The 13,869-nt window shown below is 40.0% G+C and overlaps 1 protein-coding gene and 1 pseudogene across 3 annotated transcripts in view; both read right to left on the minus strand.

Annotated features, from left to right (window-relative positions):
* DCX (doublecortin) overlaps positions 1 to 13,869 on the minus strand; it is a 399,925-nt gene that overhangs the window by 311,935 nt on the left and 74,121 nt on the right. The window lies entirely within an intron of this gene.
* LOC139181257 (cAMP-regulated phosphoprotein 19 pseudogene) lies at positions 6,832 to 12,353 on the minus strand (annotated as a pseudogene).

The following is a 13,869-nucleotide window of genomic DNA, read 5'->3' on the forward strand; positions in this document are numbered from 1 at the left end:
ATTTTAAACTTTTAATTATGAAATAATTTTAATATTACAAAATGTTTCAAAACTAGTTAAATAATTCTCTTATAGATTTACCAAATGTTAACATTTAAAACACTTTGATTTTTCTGTCTCTGATTTTTCCCTGAAATGTTTCATAGTAAGTTGCAGACAGGATGCTCTTGCACAATTTTACAAAGGACCATCTTACTGGAACAAATGGTGAATATCGAATAAGGTCTGCATTCAGATAATAATATATCATTGATTGATAATTGTACTGTGGTCACATAAAAGCATCCTGTCTGCAACTTTTTCCCCATGATTTTTTGGAGAACTTTTTTACTTTCAAATACCACAAGATGTTCCAGAATCATTTTATATTTTTACGTTCCCTAGAATTGGAATCAGCATCTTCTTTAAGGAGTCCTTGTTATTTATTGTAGAATCATGTTTAGCAATCAAGATTTGGGCATTGGGTGTGCTCATTAGTACTAGAGTTACATGTATTTCTATTAACTCTAACTGGACAAAACTGAGATATATATGTATGTATTCATATACACATACATACATCCATATTTCTGTATCTATCAATCTATCTTTCAAAAACCATGAAATCACACTGATGATACCTCTAATTCAAACCCAATACCATAAGGTTTGTCATAGGCTTCCCTCTTTCCTTTTTTTAAATAATTTATTTATTTTAATTGGAGGCTAATTATTATATTGTAGTGGGTTTTGCCATACATTGACATGAATCAGCCATGAGTGTACATGTTTTGCCTATCCTAAACACCCCCTCCCACCTCCCTCTCCATCCCATCCCTCAGGGTCACCCCAGCACAACCAGCCCTGAGCACCTTGTCTCATGCATCGAACCCAGACTAGTGATCTGTTCCACATATAATATACATGTTTCAATGTTATTCTCTCAAATCATCCCACCCTTGCCTTCTCACACAGAGTCCAAAAGATTGTTCTATACATCTGTGTCTCTTTTGCTGTCTCACATATAGGGTCATCATTACCATCTTTCTAAATTCCATATATATGTGTTAGTATACTGTATTGGTATTTTTCGTTCTGACTTACTTCAATCTGTATAACAGGCTCCAGTTTCATCCACCTCATGAGAACTGATTCAAATGCATTCTTTTTAATGGCTGAGTAATACTCCATTGTGTATATGTACCACTGCTTTCTTATCCATTTGTCTGCTGACGGACATCTAGGTTGCTTTCACGTCCTGGCTATTATAAACAGTGCTGCAATGAACATTGGGGTACATGTGTCTCTTTCAATTCTGGTTTCCTCGGTGTGTATGCCCAGCAGTGGGATTGCTGGGTCCATATGGCAGTTCTATTTCCAGCTTTTTAAGGAATCTCCTCACTGTTCTCCATAGTGACTATACTAGTTTGCATTTCCACCAACAGTGTAAGAGGGTTCCCTTTTCTCCACACCCTCTCCAGCATTGTTTGTAGACTTTTGGATCGCAGCCATTCTGACCAGTGTGAGATGGTACCTCATTGTGGTTTTGATTTGCATTTCTCTGATAATGAGTGATATTCAGCATCTTTTCATGTGTCTGTTAGCTATCTGTATGTCTTCTTTGGAGAAATGTCTGTTTAGTTCTTTGGCACGTTTCTTGATTGGGTCATTTATTTTTCTTGAATTGAGCTGCAAGAGTTGCTTGTATATTTTTGAGGTTAATTCTTTGTCAGTTGCTTCATTTACTATTATTTTCTCCCATTCTGAAGGCTGTCTTTTCACCTTGCTTATAGTTTCCTTTATTGTGCAAAAGCTTTTACGTTTAATTAGGTCCCACTTGTTTATTTTTGCTTTTATTTCCATTACTCTGGGAGGTGGGCCATAGAGGATCTTGCTGTGATTTATGTCAGACAGTGTTTTGCCTATGTTTTCCTCTAGGAGTTTTATAGTTTCTGGTCTTACATTTAGATCTTTAATCCATTTTGAGTTTATTTTTGTATATGGTGTTAGAAAGTGTTCTGGTTTCATTCTTTTACAAGTGGTTGACCAGTTTTCCCAGCACCACTTGTTTAAGAGATTGTCTTTTCTCCTTTGTATATTCTTGCCTCCTTTGTCAAAGATAAGGTGTCCATAGATGAGTGGATTTGTCTCTGGGCTTTCCACCTTCATTAATTTGATTAATACGTATCTTGGGGTGTTTTGCATTGGGTTTATCATGTTTGGGACTCTCTGGGTTTCTTAGACTTTGGTTATTTCCTTCCCCGTTTTAGGGAAGTTTTCAACTATTATCTCCTCAATTATTTTCTCATGGCCTTTCTTTTGGAGGGGGAGAGGGCAACAAGCCAGTAATCACACTACTAAGTAAAAATGGTTACTGAAGATTTGATTCTTAAGGATACAAAATTGATAACAAATATCAAAAAGCAAAGATTAAAAATCTAGAGGTTAGACTCTCAAAAATACAATATTAAAAAAAGCAAACAAAACAAAATCACAAAGATTATAAAACATATATGAAGTTTGCTTTAAAAATAGTGTCTTTTTTTGCAAGGTAATAGGTTATAAAAGTGAAAATTAAACGAGTAATAGAGGATTTAAAATTTAAAAAAATTAAAAATAAAATAAATTTTAAAAAATGATAATAGTAAAAATATATCTAGGAATTTCTCTGGAGCTGTTGCGGGCAGTGTGGGGTCAGTTCGGTTTCAGATAGTTCCTTGTTCCAGCTTATACTTCTCAGGATCCATAGGCCTCTTCCAATGCAGTTGGTGCTAACTACAAGGTTTTAATCTGTTGCACCTGTCACTTCCAAAGTGGTTCCCTCTGTTTATTTTGGCTTCTTCTGTTTGCAAGACTCTTCAGTGTCTAATTTACGCCCTGACACAAGGGGGCAAAGGTGGTCACTTATTTAGGCTCACTTGTTCAGTCGTGCTGTAGGGAGGGAGGAACACTGCAAACAAATATCACTGGCGTGTGTGAGGAGTGCTCGCAGTGTCTAGGCCACACTGGGTTTGCCTCCGCTCACAGCATGTGTGCTTTCCCAGTCTATACTTCTCAGGCTTGAGGTTGCTCTGCAGGGGATCTGTCTAAAGTGGGCTCTGGGTTGCGTGCACTTCCCAGGTCTAAGCCGCTCAGGTTTAGGTTCTTGGGTACTCCACAAAGGCGCAGACTCAGTTGGGCCTGAGTTTGTGCCCTTCCCAGGTCTGAGGAGCTCAGGCGACCAGGTGCTTGGCCAGCGCACTCTCCTTAGGTGTGGTGCATCTTATCACCTCCCTCATCCCAGCCGCTCAGTTTCCCAGGTGTGCCATCTCAGGTGTGCTGTGTGTCTCTTCTGGGGAGCTGATCTCTGGCTGCAACCCTCGCAGTGGATGTCATCCATTCAGGATCCCAGGAAGGCTTGGCTGGCAACTGGGAGCCTGTTCGCAGTTTGTTGGAGGATGCCATTTCTGGGGCTGAGTTTGCCCCTTTCTGGCTCTGGCTGCCGCGCTCCTGCCTCCCTGCCTCCTGGCAGGGGATAGGCTCATCTGCTGCTGGCTAGCTCTCCTCTGGTATTCACTCAGTCCTTGGTTCTGTGAATGGCCTGGCAGTGCCTTAGGTTAGGGCTTTTGGTGGGAAAGTTCTCTCTCTCTCTCTCTTTTTTTGTTTCTCTCTCTCTGGTTATCCCACAATTTGGGTTGCTATCTCATGTTAGCTCCCTCAGATTTCCCTCAGGGCATTCAGTCCTGGTCTTTAAGTTCAGTTCAGTTCAGTCGCTAAGTCGTGTACCACTCTTTGAGACCCCATGAATCACAGCACGCCAGACCTCCTTGTCTATCACCAACTCCCGGAGGTAACTCAGACTCACGTCCATCGAGTCAGTGATGCCATCCAGCCATCTCATCCTCTGTCCTTTTTCACTCTCCTCTTTCACTTTCTTCAAGAGGCTTTTTAGTTCCTCTTCACTTTCTGCCATAAGGGTGGTGTCATCTGCATATCTGAGGTTATTGATATTTCTTCCGGCAATCTTGATTCCAGCTTGTGCTTCTTCCAGCCCAACGTTTCTCATGGTGTACTCTGCATATAAGTTAAATAAGCAGGGTGACAATATACAGCCTTGATGTACTTCTTTTCCTATTTGAAATCAGTCTGTTGTTCCATGTCCAGTTCTAACTGTTGCTTCCTGACCTGCATACAGGTTTCTCAAGAGGCAGGTCAGGTGGTCTGGTATTCCCATCTCTTTCAGAATTTCCCACAGTTTATTGTGATCCACACAGTCAAAGGCTTTGGCATAGTCAATAAAGCAGAAATAGATGGTTTTCTGGAACTCTCTTGCTTTTTTGATGATCCAGCGGATGTTGGCAATTTGATCTCTGGTTCCTTTGCCTTTTCTAAAACCAGCTTGAACATCTGGAAGTTCACAGTTCACGTATTGCTGAAGCCTGGCTTGGAGAATTTTGACCATTACTTTACTAGCATGTGAGATGAGTGCAATTGTGCAGTAGTTTGAGCATTCTTTGGCATTGCCTTTCTTTGGGATTCGAATGAAAACTGACCTTTTCCAGTCCTGTGGCCACTGCTGAGTTTTCCAAATTTGCTGGCATATTGAGTGCAGCACTTTCACAGCATCATCTTTCAGGACTTTAAATAGCTCAACTGGAATTCTGTCACCTCCACTAGCTTTGTTCATAGTGATACTTTCTAAGGCCCACTTAACTTCACATTCCAGGATGTCTGGCTCTAGGTGAGTGATGATACCATCGTGGTTATCTTGGTCATGAAGATCTTTTTTGTATAGTTCTTCTGTGTATTCCTGCCACCTCTTCTTAATATCTTCTGCTTCTTTTAGGTCCATACTATTTCTGTCCTTTATTGAGCCCATCTTTGCATGAAATGTTCCCTTGGTATCTCTAATTTTCTTGAAGAGATCTCTAGTCTTTCCCATTCTGTTGTTTTCCTCTATTTATTTGCATTGATCACTGAGGAAGGCTTCCTGATCTCTTCTTGCTATTCTTTGGAACTCTGCATTCAGATGCTTATATCTTTCCTTTTCTCCTTTGCTTTTCACTTCTCTTTTTTTCACAGCTATTTGTAAGGGCTCCTCAGACAGCCATTTTGCTTTTTTGCATTTCTTTTCCATGGGGATGGTCTTGATCCCTGTCTCCTGTACAATGTCACGAACCTCCGTCCATAGTTCATCAGGCACTCTATCAGATCTAGTCCATTAAATCTATTTCTCACTTCCACTGTATAATCATAAGGGATTTGATTTAGGTCATACCTGACTGGTCTAGTGGTTTTCCCTACTTTCTTCAATTTAAGTGTGTATTTGGCAATAAGGGGTTCATGATCTGAGCCACAGTCAGCTCCTGTTCTTGTTGACTGTATAGAGCTTCTCCATCTTTGGCTGCAAAGAATATAATCAATCTGATTTCAGTGTTGACCATCTGGTGATGTCCATGTGTAGAGTCTTCTCTTGTGTTGTTGGTGGAGGGTCTTTGCTGTGACCAGTGCATGTTCTTGGCAAAACTCTATTAGTCTTTGCACTGCTTTATTCTGTATTCCAAGGTCAAATTTGCCTGTTACTCCAGGTATTTCTTGACTTCCTACTTTTGCATTCCTGTCCCCTATAATGAAAAGGACATCTTTTTTGAGTGTTAGTTCTAAAAGGTCTTGTAGGTCTTCATAGAACCGTTCAACTTCAGCTTCTTCAGTGTTACTGGTTGGGGCATAGACTTGGATTACCGTGATATTGAATGGTTTGCCATGGAAACGAACAGAGATCAATCAGTCTGTTGTTTTTGAGAGTGCATCCAAGTACTGCATTTCAGACTCTTTTGTTGACCATGATGGCTACTCCATTTCTTCTAAGGGATTCCTGCCTGCAGTAGTAGATATAATGGTCATCTGAGTTAAATCCACCCATTCCAGTCCATTTGAGTTCGCTGATTCCTAGAATGTCAACGTTCACTCTTGCCATCTCCTGTTTGACCACTTCCAATTTGCCTTGATTCATGGACCTGACATTCCAGGTTCCTATGCAATATTACTCTTTACAGCATTGGACCTTGCTTCTGTCCTGGTCCTTACCCTAAGCAATGCGGCCAGTGCCTCCCTGTTCAGCCCCCGCTTGCTGGTGGCGGATGTGAGCATTTGGGCTACCTCTCCGCTGGGAACTGCTGTTAGGCATGTAATCTGAGGGTTTTGTTTATTTATTTATTTATTTTTCCACCCAGTTATGTTGCCCTCTGAGATTCCAAAACTCCCCATAGACCTGCCAGTGAGAGGGTTTCCTGGTATTTGGAAACTTCTCTTTTATGATTCCCTCTCTGGAACTGATCTCCATTCCTAATTCTTTTGTCTCTCTTTTTATCTTCTATGTTTTGTCCTACCTCCTTTCAAAGACAATGGGCTGCCTTTCTGGGTGCTTGGTGTCCTCTACCAGTGTTCAGAAGTTGTTTTGTGGGATTTGCTCAGCATTCAAATTTTCTTCAGAGAAGGCAATGGCACCCCACTCCAGTGTTCTTGCCTGTAAAATCCCATGGATGAACGAGCCTGGTTGGCTGCAGTCCATTGAGTCGCTAAGACCTAGGACATGACTGAGTGACTTCCCTTTCACTTTTCACTTTCACGCATTGGAGAAGGAAATGGCAACCCACTCCAGTGTTCTTGCCTGGAGAATCCCAGGGACACGGGAGCCTGGTGGGCTGCCGTCTATGGGGTCACACAGAGTTGGCCACGACTGAAGTGACTTAGCAGCAGCAGTCAAATGTTCCTTCAATGAATTTGTTGGGGAGAAAGTGGTCTCCCCGTCTTATTCCTCTGCTATCTTAGGACCACCTCCCCTCTTTCCTTATTTGTAATTCCCCTCTCCAACAGTCAGAGACCCAACTCTCATTAAGGACAATATATTTACTTATATGTTCAATCTCAGAATACATATGTTAATTGCAGAATTGCTAATCCATACCACCGTGAAAATCAAACCTATCAACAAGAGTACAATATTTGTTTCCAACTTCATCTTTATTCTTAATTTACGTTATAGCAACCTAACATGTCATGGGGGAGCTCATATGTTTGGTTCAAATGTTGAAACTCATGATGATCATCTTTTTATATAAGAAAAACAAAACTGTATTATTCAAACAGGTGAGGAAATCTCAAGGCAAGGGGCAGGGAGAATGGCTCTCAGGGAGAAAGTCCAGAAATGAGAGAGACTGAATAGCAGTGTGCAGGCATTTTATAAAGAGAAAAGTCCCACTGGCACAAGATTTAAAAGAGGTTCTCGTCCAGGTAGCAAGAGGATCTTGTGAAATGGGAGGACTAGGGGTGATGGGGGCAAGCTTTACCAGAAGGCTGCAGGAGTTTACAGACAAAGGCCAGAAATAAAGTTCAGAGGTTACTGGCTCTAAGTCATACATCATTGGGAGTCCAAATTTCTTTCCTGGAGTTTTCATACGGTATACAGTCAAAATACTGTATTTTAGTTACTTATGTTAAGTCTTCATATCTCTCTCCACACACACTTTTGTTATTCACTATGTTATATTATTTGTTTGAAATGAAATTAGGTTCATTTGCTTTGGTTTGAATTACATTTTTTTTTTTTTTTTGCTTTGCCCCATCCTTGTTGATTTTATTTATTTTTAAGCATGTGAATATTAACATGGTTAATTAGCCTCTAATTAAAATAAATGAATTTAAATTAAAAAAATTCAGAACTATACAAAAATGTATATTTAGAAAAGTATGATACTCTTCCATATTCTTTCCACTCTTTTCCATATCCTTTCCTTTCTACTTTGCTCCCAACTATACTTGTAAGTAACCAATCTCATTAATATCCTAGCTTATTTTTTCATATCTTTTTTTACATATATACATGTATACCCATATATGTATAATGAGCACACACACACTGTATATATGTATATGTGTCCATATACATACACAGTTGTTATATATATATATACACACACACTAATGATTTTGGTTTCAGTACTGATCTAGACCACAAACAAACAAAAAATATGGTGTCAGTCTAGGAGCTTAGCCAAAAAGCCTTTTACTCAAAATAAGTTTTATCATCAAAACCACTTCCCCCACAGAGGTATGCATTCCAAAATGAAGTGAAATATCCAAACTTTTAACATTCATTTTTAATCAATTCCAGTGACATTACCATAGATCTAGGTGTAAGCAAGTTAGTTATGAAATCAGCATCATCCACAAAAACAAATTCATCAAAAATGAAGAAGGTCCATAGGACTCAAGATCCAAGTTTCTTAAGACTCCTGATTCATAGATAAAAATTCTTTGCAAAGGGATTAAGAGAATTTGGAGAATTAATATTTTCTGAGAGGTTGTGCAAAACATACAAAAATGGCACAAAAGTGAATTCAACAGTCAGTGCACATGCACACTTCATTCACATCTTCAAAAATAAAAGGTATTCTAACACTATAAAACTGAATAAAAATACTAGCTTCAACAGCAACTGTTAAGCACTAGAGTCACATAAGTTACACCAGAATGGGCAAACATGGCCCAAGTAAAATTCTATTGTTAAAGCTGAAACAGATTTAAGGTCATTCAAGTTCAAGCACGGGATACAAATCTTTTGGAGCCCAATCTATTTGCATTTGAAATACATGACCTTTCTTCTAGCTTGTGGTCTTAAACTTCTGTTTACAAAATTTAAAAGGAAAATACAGAAGAAACTAATAAAATACATGTTATTTTAAATCAGCTTAACATTCAAAGCTATAATTAGGATGAATTAAAGAAAGCCACAGAAGAACGATACAAAAAAGATCTTCATGACCCAGATAATCACCATGGTGTGATCACTCACCTAGAGCCAGACATCCTGGAATGTGAAGTCAAGTGGGCCTTACAAAGCATCACTACGAACAAAGCTAGTGGAGGTGATGGAATTCCAGTTGAGCTATTTCAAATCCTAAAAGATGACACTGTGAAAGTGCTGCACTCAATATGCCAGCAAATTTGGAAAACTCAGCAGTGGCCACAGGACTGGAAAAGGTCAGTTTTCATTCTGATCCAAAAGAAAAGCAATGCTAAAGAATTCTCAAACTACCTCACAATTCAACTCATCTCACATGCTATTAAAGTAATTCTTAAAATTCTCGAAGCCAGGCTTCAGCAATACGTGAACTGTGAACTTCCAGATGTTCAAGCTGGTTTTAGAAAAGGCAGAGGAACTAGAGATCAAATTGCCAACATCCGCTGGATCATCAAAAAAGCAAGAGAGTTCCAGAAAATCATCTATTTCTGCTTTATTGACTATGCCAAAGCCTTTGACTGTGTGGGTCACAATAAACTGTGGGAAATTCTGAAAGAGATGGGAATACCAGACCACCTGACCTGCCTCTTGAGAAACCTGTATGCAGGTCAGGAAGCAACAGTTAGAACTGGACATGGAACAACAGACTGGTTTCAAATAGGAAAAGGAGTACGTCAGGGCTGTATATTGTCACCCTGCTTATTTAACTTATATGCAGAGTACATCATGAGAAATGCTGGGCTGGAGGAAGCACAAGCTGGAATCAAGACTGCCAGGAGAAATATCAATAACCTCAGATATGCAGCTGATACCACCCTTATCGCAGAAAGAGAAGAACTAAAGAGCCCCTTGATGAAAGTGAAAGAGGAGAGTGAAAAAGTTGGCTTAAAGCTCAGCATTCAGAAAACTAAGATCATGGCATCCAGCCCCATCAGTTCATGACAAATAGATGGGGAAACAGTGGGAACAGTGGCTGACTTTATTTTTCTGGGCTCCAAGATTGCTCCAGATGGTGATTGCAGCCATGAAATTAAAAGATACTTACTCCTTGGAAGGAACGTTATGACCAGCCTAGACAGCATATTAAAAAGCAGAGACATTACTTTGCCAACAAAGGTCCATCTAGTCAAGGCTATGGTTTTTCCAGTGGTCATGCATGGATGTGAGAGTTGGACTATTGCCGGGAGCCGGCATATTGCATATTGAGTGCATATTGCATATTGAGTGCAGCACTTTCCACAGCATCATCTTTCAGGATCTGGAATAGCTCAACTGGAATTCTATCACTGCAGGTAGCCAGCGTGAGGAACTCCGCCCATGACAAAGGTCATGAGGAAGGAGGCTCGGCATACGCAAAGGCGGGATCGAGCTTCAGGAGTCCCCCTGGAAATTCTCGAGCATATACCCCCAAAACCAGAGTCTGCCTACTTTCTGCTTTGTGCTTTCACCTATACCTCTGACTTTGCGGGGGGCTGTCCCCCACTACCTCTCTGAAAAAAGAGTTAGCTTACAGCTCCAGTTAATAATTCCTGGGTGTGACAGTGTTTCAACCTACAAACTCCTTTGGAAATCCTCTAGCCTGCCTGAATAGGTTTTTCCGGCCACATGTGATTGTTCAGAGCCTCCCAACTGTGAGAGGCAGGAGATGTTCTAAACTGTCTAAACACAGATTCTTTTGAGTAGTTAAAAGATTGATTAGAAATTGTATTGGTGAAGGGATTTTCACTTGTTGGGCCAATGTTTGCTGCTAAGTCTCCATATCCCTTACCTGCTGTGTCCCTGGCAGTGTATTGATTAATATAATTGGTGTAAGTAGTAGCTTTAATGTTTGTAACCTGGGACCCTTGAGTTAATTCTTTTTCTTGTTATAGCCCACCACATCTTTGCGCTGTAGGAATGCAACTTTACCTAATGCTTTTGGAGGGTGGCTCCTGACCAATCACCTTTAGAGAAAAATGAGTTTTCTGAAGAAAAGGTCTTAAAATGTTAACAGGCCTCCGGGCCAGAAGATGATGCAAATCACCTAAGCTTTTGCATATGATAAGTTTGCAGGAAGAAAGCCTGGCTTGCTGCAAGACTCTACCCCTTCCCCCATTATCCTCTACGCATAACTTAAGGTATAAAAACTACTTTGGAAAATAAAGTGCGGGCCTTGTCACCGAAACTTGGTCTCACCATGTCGTTCTTTCTCTTACCTTCTGGCTGAATTATTCAGCCTCTTTTCTCCACTGAATTTCCTCACTGACCTATCCTCATTCTATTACTCTTTATATCCTTAATTAACATTTAATTAAGCAATTGTTTCCTGATCTTCGCCTACGCCGTCTCTCCTTCGAATACCCTGGATCAGCCGGGGCTGGTCCCCGGCAGACTATAAAGAAAGCTGAGCGCTGAAGAATTGATGCTTTTGAACTGTGGTGTTGGAGAAGACTCTTGAGAGTTCCTTGGACTGCAAGGAGATCCAACCAGTCCATCCTAAAGGAGATCAGCCCTGGGTGTTCATTGGAAGGACTGATGTTGAGCTGAAACTTCAGTACTTTTGCCACCTGATGCGAAGAGCTGACTCATTTGAAAAGACCCTGATGCTGCAAAAGATTGAGGGCAGGAGGAGAAGGGGATGACAGAGGATGAGATGGTTGGATGGCATCACCGCCTCGATGGACATGGGTTTGGGTAGACTCCGGGAGTTGGTGATGGACAGGGAGGCCTGGTGTGCTGCGGTTCATGGGGTTGCAAAGAATCGGACACAACTGAGTGACTGAACTGAACTGAAAGAAAGCCAAAACATTAAAATTGTAAAACTTGCCTGTTGCTTGTTGGAACCAGCCCTACACCAGGAGTTGGGTAATACATACAATTATTTTTAAGTAGATTACTTTACATTTCTCTAACATGTTCTTTTCATCAGTGCATTGCTAAACTAATCAGAAACTCTACACATGTATTATATTATTCCCTTAAAAAGCAGCACAATTTACCCCTACCTGCAAAGCCATCATTCAAATGACTGAGTGAGTAAAAGGAAATAAAAAGCGGAGGAATAACATATTAAGGAGAAATAATGGGAATTAGAAGATTCATGCAGTTCAGCTCTTTTAAACAGCCAGCCAGCTTATAGGCAACAAGAGATGGTTTCCATTGAGGAAGGCCCTGTGGAATGGGAATGTGGTCATCAGTGACCTCTGTCTTACCAGGGGCTGAAGTAGGAAGTTGCTGTTCTTCATTTTTGGTTTAGCCATGTTGTAATTCCAAGAATAAAAATATTTTTGCCCTTTCCACAGTTGTTTCCTCAAAAAAATTTGAACCTCCAGGCTTTTTCCCCAGATGAGGATACTTTGCTTTTAATTTTGCCTCTTCAACTCTCCCTGGACTGGTCACTTTATCTTCCATTTCCTTTTGCTCCTCTGTGGAGTTTGCCTCAGGGCCTTCTGCAGGCATACTTCTTGCTACCCCATACCCCACTTCTCTGGCTTTGCGATGCCCTGAGATTCTAATATGTTTGACCCAAATACCTTCCTTTGCTTGAACACATCATAAAATGATAGTCTTTTTAAAAAACTGAAGTATAGTTGATTTACAATTGTGTCAATTACTGCTGTACAGCAAAGTGATTCAGTTATACATACATACATATATAATTCTTTTTAAAGAATATTTTAAAAGAAGAGTGTATATGTCTTTTCAAGTTCTTTACACAGGAAAGATAACATACTATTTTGCATACTTTATTTTTACTTGCACACTTTTTTTTTTTTACTTAACATTATATCGTGGAAATCACTCCATGTCAGTTCATAGAGTTCTTCCTTGTTCTTTTTTTGCATCTGCCTAGTGTCCCCCTGTGCAATGTATTGTACTTTATTCAGGTAGTCTCCTGCATGAGCATTTAGTTTGTTTCCAGTATTTTGAAATTACACTGTAACAAATAACCTTTGCATATATATTTTAATATTATTTTAGGTCTATTTTCAGGGTAAATTCCTAGGAATAGGATTACTTTGTTAGACAATGCATATGTCTTAATTTTGTTAGATATGAATAGTTCCAAATCTCCATCCAAAAGGATTGTACTACTTTGCATTCCCACCAATACTATATGAGAGTCACTGTGTCCTTATAGCCTTGCTAATAGAATGTATTGATATACTTTCCATTTTTACTATCAGATGGAAATTTTAATCCATCTATAGACTTTTATTTGTTTACAAGAGACCTGCCAAAATAAAATAAAAATAAGTAGAAGATACTAGGAAAATGCTAAGAAAATAAAGCACGTGTATCAATATTACATAGAATTCAAGGTGAATAATTAATGGGACAAAGAGAAACATGGTAGTTTTATCCTCAATAAGAGGAAATAGTCATGAACCTTTAGGCATCTAACAAGAGAGCTTTGAAATATATAAGCAAAATGTAATAGAAATATAAGGAAAAAGTTAAAAAATCACTATCATGATAGAAGATTTTAGCTTACTTCTCTTAATGGTCGAAAGATCAAGTAGACAAAAACAAGGAAGTATCTTAATTGGGGTTTACTGAGTGCTCGCTTTGGCAGCACATATACTTAATTGGGGTTGCCTAGAAGGTAGACTTTGAAAAAAGGATTGGGTATGGGTAGCGTATCCGGGATGGAGAAGGCAATGGCACCCTATTCCAGTACTCTTGCCTGGAAAATCCCATGGATGGAGGAGCCTGGTAGGCTGTAGTCCATGGGGCACTAAGAGTCAGACACGACTGGCGACTTCCCTTTCACTTTTCACTTTCATGCATTGGAGAAGGAAATGGCAACCCACTCCAGTGTTCTTGCCTGGAGAATCCCAGGGACAGGGGAGCCTGGTGGGCTTCCATCTATGGGGTCACACAGAGTCGGACACGACTGAAGTGACTTAGCAGCAGCAGCAGCAAGGGAAGCCCTCATCTTAATGAGGTACATAGAAGAAATATAACAATGTGACAGATAAGAAAACTGGTCCCTGTATGAAGTTGTGACATGCCCCAAATTACAGAGCTGTTTAGTTTCAGGCTGAGGACCAGAACCTGGCTTTCCTAACATATTTCTAGTCTTGTGTTCTCTTATTCTAGCGCTGCTGCTGCTAAGTCACGTCAGT

This window comes from Bos indicus, chromosome X, assembly GCF_029378745.1.
Source record: "Bos indicus isolate NIAB-ARS_2022 breed Sahiwal x Tharparkar chromosome X, NIAB-ARS_B.indTharparkar_mat_pri_1.0, whole genome shotgun sequence".
In the NCBI taxonomy this organism is placed as follows: Eukaryota; Metazoa; Chordata; class Mammalia; order Artiodactyla; family Bovidae; genus Bos; species Bos indicus.